This window comes from Dermochelys coriacea, chromosome 2 (assembly GCF_009764565.3).
Source record: "Dermochelys coriacea isolate rDerCor1 chromosome 2, rDerCor1.pri.v4, whole genome shotgun sequence".
Lineage (NCBI taxonomy): Eukaryota > Metazoa > Chordata > Testudines > Dermochelyidae > Dermochelys > Dermochelys coriacea.
Genome location: NC_050069.1, coordinates 90,033,401 through 90,041,016, shown reverse-complemented (window position 1 = coordinate 90,041,016; position 7,616 = coordinate 90,033,401). Strand labels below are relative to the sequence as shown.

Genomic DNA, 7,616 nt, shown 5'->3' with positions numbered 1-7,616 from the left:
AAGTTGATGGTTGCCTTGGTACTGTGGACACACTCCGCCAACTACATGTACTTAGAGCATTTGTGTGGGGACACACACAATCAACTGTATAAAAACGCTTTCTACAAAACCAACTTCTATAAATTTGACCTAATTTCATAGTGTAGACATACCCTTAGGCTAGTTACTAGCAGCAAGTTACTCACATGAGATACTACAAGTGCTACCAGCATCAGACACTTATCCCTGGCTGTGTTTCTTAGGTCAAATGCATCTCTCAGTAATACAGGTGGAGCTCCACTGGAGTCAATGGAGTTACAAAAAGACATGATGCTATCTTATCTCAAAAGAAAAAATAGATCAGGACTGTGTTCCCGTGATTGCAGCTGGTGGATTCTGATCCTCCCATAAAAAGAGAGGAGTGATGTTCTGATTTCTGTCTGCAGATTGTGGTAGATGGAGGAGGGTGCAATGGCCTTGATATCTATTCCGCTGCAAAAAATCAGATGCATTGTAATACTAACTGAATGGGCAGGATTGGTGACTGCTTGAAGAAGACTGAAGGTTGTGCCGGGGTGGAAGTGAGGTTCAGGGCCAGCCTATCACTAGGGACTTCTACTTGGAGTTGAAATCACACACCCTTTATGACTTGAGTAGCAGGCTGATCACTAGTTCTTTCAAAAAGTTTATTTAATTATAGAATTGACGATACTAAGAAGATATAAAGAAACTAAACCAATATAACTTCTTTAGGCATGATGTATGCCTTGCTAAGCTGCTAACATGTATGAGTTAATAAAATACTGTAGCAAGAACCACCAGTAGATATTTTTTTTTAGATTTTCAAAAGGGTTTAGATAAAATCCTTCACAAGAGGCTGTAAATGAATTCTGATAAACAAAGGGTGAGAGGTAAAGTCCTGTAATGCAGGGGTTCTCAACCCCTCCCCCCCCCAACATGCTATAAAAACTTCACTGCCCACCAGTGCCACAATAACTAGTTTACTGCCTATAAAAGCCAGGGCCAGTGTTAGGAGGTAGCAAGCAGGGCAATTGGCTGGGGCCTCATGCCACAGGGGCCCCCACGAAGCTATATTGCTCAGGCTTCGGCTTTGGCCCCAGGTCATGGGGTTCAGGGCCCCTGGTTTTCTGCCCTGGGCCCCAGTGAGTCTAATGCTGGCCCCATTTGGAGGTCCCCTGAAACCTGCTCATGCCCCCCCAAGGGGGCCTTGGACCCCTGGTTGAGAACCACTGCTGTAATGGATTAAAAACAGGCTGATAGAAAATGTGTAGGAATAAGTGAGTGTCAAATACTTGAAAGGCTGCCATAAGAAAGATGGAGAGAAGTTGTTCTCTCTTGCCACAGTGGGCAGGATGAGAGACAATGGGTTCAAACTACTGCATAGCAGATTTAGATTAAATCTCAAGAAAAACTTCCTAACTGTAAGAACAGTAGGAGAATGGAACAGATTGCCTAGGGAGGATGTGGAAGCTCCTTCACTGGAGGTTTTCAAAAGAGGCTGGGTTGCCACCTGCCTTGGGTGGTTTAGACCCAAAAATCCTCCATCTTGGCAGGGGATGACGCTGGCGGTCCCTTCTAACCCAATGGTTCCATGATTCTAGGTAGAACTGTAGTAGGGCTGCTGTTATTCAATGTATTTATTAACAACTTTAGAGGAAGGGGTCAATAATGAAGCAGCAAATTAGATAATGGTGTAAAACTATTTAGATTGCTCAAGACTAAATTTAGATTGCTCAAGATGATTGTGACAAACTCTACAATGACCCTAATGACATTAGGTAATAGGCAATACTGGAGTAGATGCAATTCATTGTTGACTCATGGAAGATAATGCACTAGAACAGAGTGAATAATTCATTACAAGTAATGTATTCAGAACATTTAGCTTCTTTTTATATGTTTACAAATTGTCAAAGAGCAGTTTATGTTTTTCTATTCAAAACTGTTCACCAAATAATTTATCTGAACCATTCTTGCTTTAGAGATTGTTTGTGGCAAACACACCATATCTGAATTTCAAGCTGTGCTTGGTTTTGATAGACACATAAATCACATGGCATTGCTTCTAATCCCACGTTGGTAAAGTTGCAAGCACGAGAATAGAAATGAGGACTGATTTCCACGCTCTAACCACAAAACCACACACTTCCTTTCTAATCACAGAGTTGCATATTCAGAGAAATTTTAAAAGATTAAGTCTAGTCAAGTCTGGGAATGTGTAAGAGGAGATATGATGGAAGTATAATGAACAATAAAAGATAACAGATTAATGAGCCTTTCTGTTCCCTTCCCCTAGTATTCAAGAGGAAACTCAAAGCTTTTTACAAAAGGCAACAAAAATATGTTACAAATATAAAAATGAAATACTTATTATCCATTATATAATAAACCTGGCTATTATTGAGACAAATATTTAATTAAGAAGTAAAAAAGCATTAAAAATTATGTGACTAAGAATAGCATACAGGAAGAATAAAAAAATGTGCTTCATAGTAGAAATAAAATTCTCGGAAAAACTGAAACAGAAAACATAGGAACGTTCAAAGAAAGAGGGCTGAACAGTTTGTAAGGTCCAAAATGAAACATGGGAATACAGCGGTAACAGTAATCTTTCAGCAGTTTTGGCAGGAAGTTATCATTGGTTATGGACACAACTTTTGGCCTCATTTAAAAAGAAAGCATCCTGTGGGTTAGAAGCCAAGAACACTTTGCACAACAAAGTGTAGAAAATGAACATTTGGTATTCTAGTCATCCCAAAGTAGGGTGACCAGATGTCCCGATATTATTGCAACCATCTTGACAGAAGGGGCTTTGTCTTATATAGGCAACCTATTACCTCTTCCCCTCCATCCTGATTTTTCACATCCTATCTGGTCACCCTATCCCAAAGGCACTGCTTCCAGACACTTGCTGGTAATGAAGACCTAGGCTCAGATATTGTCTTTTTACAAAGATCTGGATGGAAAATGACAGTTTTGGGAGCCATTGCGACCAACTGGCCCTGTATCGTAAGTATGGATACAATTTTGTCACAGTAAAATTAGGCAAAATTCACAGAACAGTGTAAGTAAAACCAAGTAACATCTGACATTTTGGTGGGTGAGATACAAACAGTAGCTGGCTGTGGACAAAGTGAAGCAAAGCCTATTTGAGATATGCATGACTCCATAACAAACACCTCTAACAATTGTAAGTCATTCATGAACACGATGCCCCTTGCATTATAGCATGGCTGGGCAGTTCTTGCTTTGCAACCTTAGTAACCAGAGACACTTCAACCTCTTTCTCTGCCCCTCCTCCCCATACATACCTCTTTTAAGTAGGAGAGGGGCAGTGCTTAATTTGTAATGAAAGAGGGGCCAGGGTTCAAGCAATTAGATGCCAGGGCTCATGGAATTTTTTACATTCATAACTGATGCAGCAAGCCTAGAGGTGCCAGGGCTAGAAATTAAGCACTGGGGAGGGGAGTTGGCGAGGGAGAAGGGGTGAAGAGAGCAAGAGTGTATGAGGATGTTATGTTGTGACACTGCATCAATACCTGTTGCCATTTGTTGGAACAACACATACTCATAATATACAGATGCACACATCACATTTAGGCCTTTGCGGCACTATTATTTTGTGGCTCTCTGTTTCCCATTAGTTGAAAAAGTGGCTCTTCAGCTCTTATGTGGTGAGTAGCACTGTTCCTGAGTATGGAAGCATAATTTGGTATATGAGGAGGACCACAGTATTACAGTCTGATTCCAAGAACAAGTTAGGTTTGTCCTGTTTCTCATTTTTTAATTCACTATTGCAAATGGATTGATTTTGTATCCGATTCTGGTTTTATTACCGTCTTCATGTTCATGATGCATAATATTTTTCTTCACATGAAATAGTAGTGGTCCTACACTGAACTTTTTTATTCTCTATTTTGAATACTAGTCATTTCCACTTTCACATGAGTTACTACTGGTGCTGTCAACAGAGGAGAATAGGGCCATCCAAAGCACTGATATTAAAATTCAGATGCTTCCTTGTAGTGACAAACTCTGTACAAGAATTGAAAATGCAACAATATGTATAATTTCTTATGACAACAATTGTAGGAACAAAGAATAGTACATACCTGACCTGTTATTACTATCTGTCAGCTGTACATTGTCAATGGTCTTGTACTGCTCCTGCATACCATGGGAGAGGTGAATTCTCTGTTCTTCTGGCCAAGAATGGCAATCATGATAATCAGCAAACTTCCATATCCCCACACTCCAGAGAAGTGCATCAGTTTTTGTAACTGCTTCTTCTTGTCTTCAAAGGGCAAGAAAAATCTCTAGTATGTATTAAAATTCCAGCTTGTCAGTAATGTTTTCAAGTCTATCATTTGTAACTTAAAACCCCTTTATTGTAGATTCTGTATGTCAGACCTTTTTAACAACAAAAACAGAGCTTTTAATTTAAAGAAACAGATGTATTAAAAAGGTATGAAATGTATCCTGCATTCTAGCCTAATATCCATCTTTCTTGTGCGATTACATCAGGGAAATTAAATTCTCTTCTCAACATTCAGAACTACAAAAAGAAAAAAAAAGCATTACTGGCAGCTATTCTGGTGCCAGGTTTGTGTTACTCTGATACTCGGTCTCTATCTCAAAAATTGGTCAACTCCTTGGTTATCCCTTCATTACTACTACTGCCATCTCTTCCTCTTCCTGCTCCTCCCTTGCATCCCTGATCTCCACCTTGTTCAACTCCAGTCCATTTAGAACATTACATCCAAAAAATCATCTTCCCTATGCACCTCTTCAGAATCCTTACACTAGCTCTCCCCATCCTTCCCCTATGAAATTGAAGCTTCACATCCTCCTCACCTTCCAGGTTCTGCATAATTTTGCCTTTACTTCTTCTATACCGACCAACGGTGAATTAAGCAGGTTTCCTAGATCTGGGCCCTGGGCTGGGAAAGTGCCCATCAACCAATACAATCTGGATCTAGAAGGGCTGGATCTGCCATGGAGACTGAGAAAGTGGCAAGACAGGGAACTAGGGAAACCCCTGCAGCACTGCTTTCTAATTTTGCTCTCAATCCCTGTCTTATAGCTTCTTCCCACACCTGACTCTGACCCCACCTGCTCTCAGGTGGTTGGCAGCAGCTGCATTATGAGGCTTAGTGCTGCCAGGGAGTCTAAGCACAGAGAAGAGGGAGCAGATCAACTCCCTCTACCCATCCCTGCTCTCATTTCTTACTATTTCCTTCAAATCAGCAATGAATTTCTTCTCACCTGTCAGTCTCATATTGTCTTCCTCTGGCTGCTTTATGCTGCTCTGGTATACTGGACAATTTGCCCTTAAAAGTTAACAAAAAATGATTGAGGTTTGATATTATATATCTTTATATAATTAGAAAGACCAAATGGTCAAATTGTCTTTGGGCTTCTTGTTTAGTTTTCATACATGAACTTTTAAACAATTTTTAAAAACTAAGGACATTTTCAGATAAAACTGCATTAAAATGGAGTGATATATCTGTGACTTAAGGGTAGAATATATTAGAGATGTTATAATTATTTGAAACCCAAGTATATGCATAATATTCAAGTATTAGAAACCAGGATATTCAGGATTTAGGTTGCACTTAAAAAAATCCAAACATGTTAAAGTAAAACATGTATATAGTTAAGGTACCCAAACAACCTTAACGCCGCCCTGTAATAATGTCATAAACGAACATTTTAGTATTTGTGATCCCAGATTTGGTTAAACTGATTTTTTAAAACAAGTTAGATATTTTTCATAGTTTTCCCTTTATGGCATCACCAGCGGACAGAGTCAAGGGGTGAAATCCTGCCCCATTTAAGTCAACAGAAGTATTACCATTGACTTACACTGGTAGGGAATCACTAAATAGGTCTGAATTATTTTCAGAAAGTTTGGAACATTTTTAAATCATGGCACTTATTTACTACAAAAAATAAGAGAATCTGGCTAACAGGAGTTTCAAACTGTGCAAGCCTCCAATGTGACCAAAGGGGTTAGACTTACTAACCATATTTGTTTCTTCTTGTAGAGGTAAACAACCAGAAAAAACAGTTCTTCAGAAAGTGAAGTTATCTCATGTATGCATCTGCAAAGAAGGGAGCTACAAGTCCCTTCAGCTCCCTCTACTGCACTTCACTTTCCCCTGGCCAGGTAAGGGGAAAGGTCCTGAACCAGGAAGTATTCAGGCTCTGGTTGGCAACAGATGCCACATGGCATCAGGAAGCTGGAGTGAAGCCCCAGGAGTTCCGGACAGAGCCACCTGTGGACCAGACTGTGACTGCTGTATGTTACAGCTCCCTGCAGGTCTCTGTGGGACTTATGGGGGAGCAGCAGCAGCAGCTGGGCAGGGAGCCAGCGCAGAGGGGCCCCAATGAGAGACATTAGGCCTGGAAACCTGCAAATGCCTATTTTCTGGACTAGAGATAAAACTGGAGATGGCGCCCCAGGCACTAGACATGAAGATCCCTGACTCTCAACTAGACTTCCCCAGAGACCCAAACAGGAACTGCTACTGCTCACTTTAAACTGTCACTGTTTAAACCTCTGCATCTAGGGTATCTAAACTTTCCCTTTCCTGCCAGCCCTAGTAAAATATCCTCTCTCGTAACCATGTGCCTGAGTGGTTATTGGGACCCACTAGGGCTAACGCCTACAAGGCCTAGCTGCCGAATCACCTACAGTGCTTGTCTCCAAGTTGCAGTAAATGTGGAAAGCTCCTAGCATCCTAGTGTACTGTTGCCAATTCCTCTGATTTTATTCCAAGTTTCATGACATTTGGTCTTTCTTTTGCAGCTCTACTTCCTGGAGGCCTGTGATTAGGTGAATATCTTGGCCTTAATTTTATAATAATATTTCCAGCCTTTGCTACTGTTGAAAGACATTTGAAAACATGACCCAAGTGTACCGCAAAGACTAAAAAACCAGAAGGCTAATAAATAGAATTCAAAGTTCAGCATTTTTTTAAACTCATGATTTTTGAACGGATTGCCAATACTGTAATAATAATATTGATAAACCATCATTTCCAAAGCTGACTTTCATCCCTGGACCCTAAAGACAATGAAAGGCAATTTTTTTGGTCTCCAAAATGCATCATTTTGCTTTAAATAGCATGTAACTGCAACAAATCTTGCAGGAGGTTATTCCTAATTCCCTAGGTTTTATAGTGAGAGAAAGGTTTTGTCCCCTTCTCTGTAAATTATTCTATTTCAATACAGCTTCTGATTGTAGCAATATCTCACCCTCATCTGATACACCTATTATTTATCTTTTACTTACAGTTACTATTTTAGTCTGGTTTTATTCAGACATGTTCCCCTTTGATCCTTTTGAGGCTTCCAGCTTCCATAGACTCTGCAACACAACCTGTAAGCCAGACGTGGAAGGCCATCACCACAGCTACTGAACAGACACGAGCACTGATGATAGAGTGAATATTCAGTATACTACTCAGAAAATTCTGCACAGCTGCATCTTTGAACTTGCCTGCTTGGTGTGACACGTTTAGTCACACAGTTGGCTCTCTATGCTCCAAATCTCTGAACTTAAAACAGAGGACACATTCTGAGTCCTTCTGTGTGCCTTCTTCTAATCA

General features: G+C 40.3%; 1 long non-coding RNA gene across 1 annotated transcript; it reads right to left on the bottom strand.

The window, feature by feature from the left end:
• Nucleotides 1-3,884: 3,884 nt before the first annotated feature.
• Nucleotides 3,885-6,127, bottom strand: LOC122458459. The gene is made up of 2 exons (XR_006278514.1): nt 5,266-6,127; nt 3,885-4,555 (listed from the first exon to the last, which is right to left on the bottom strand). It is a non-coding gene; the product is annotated as an uncharacterized LOC122458459 (long non-coding RNA).
• Between the last annotated feature and the right edge of the window lie 1,489 nt (nt 6,128-7,616).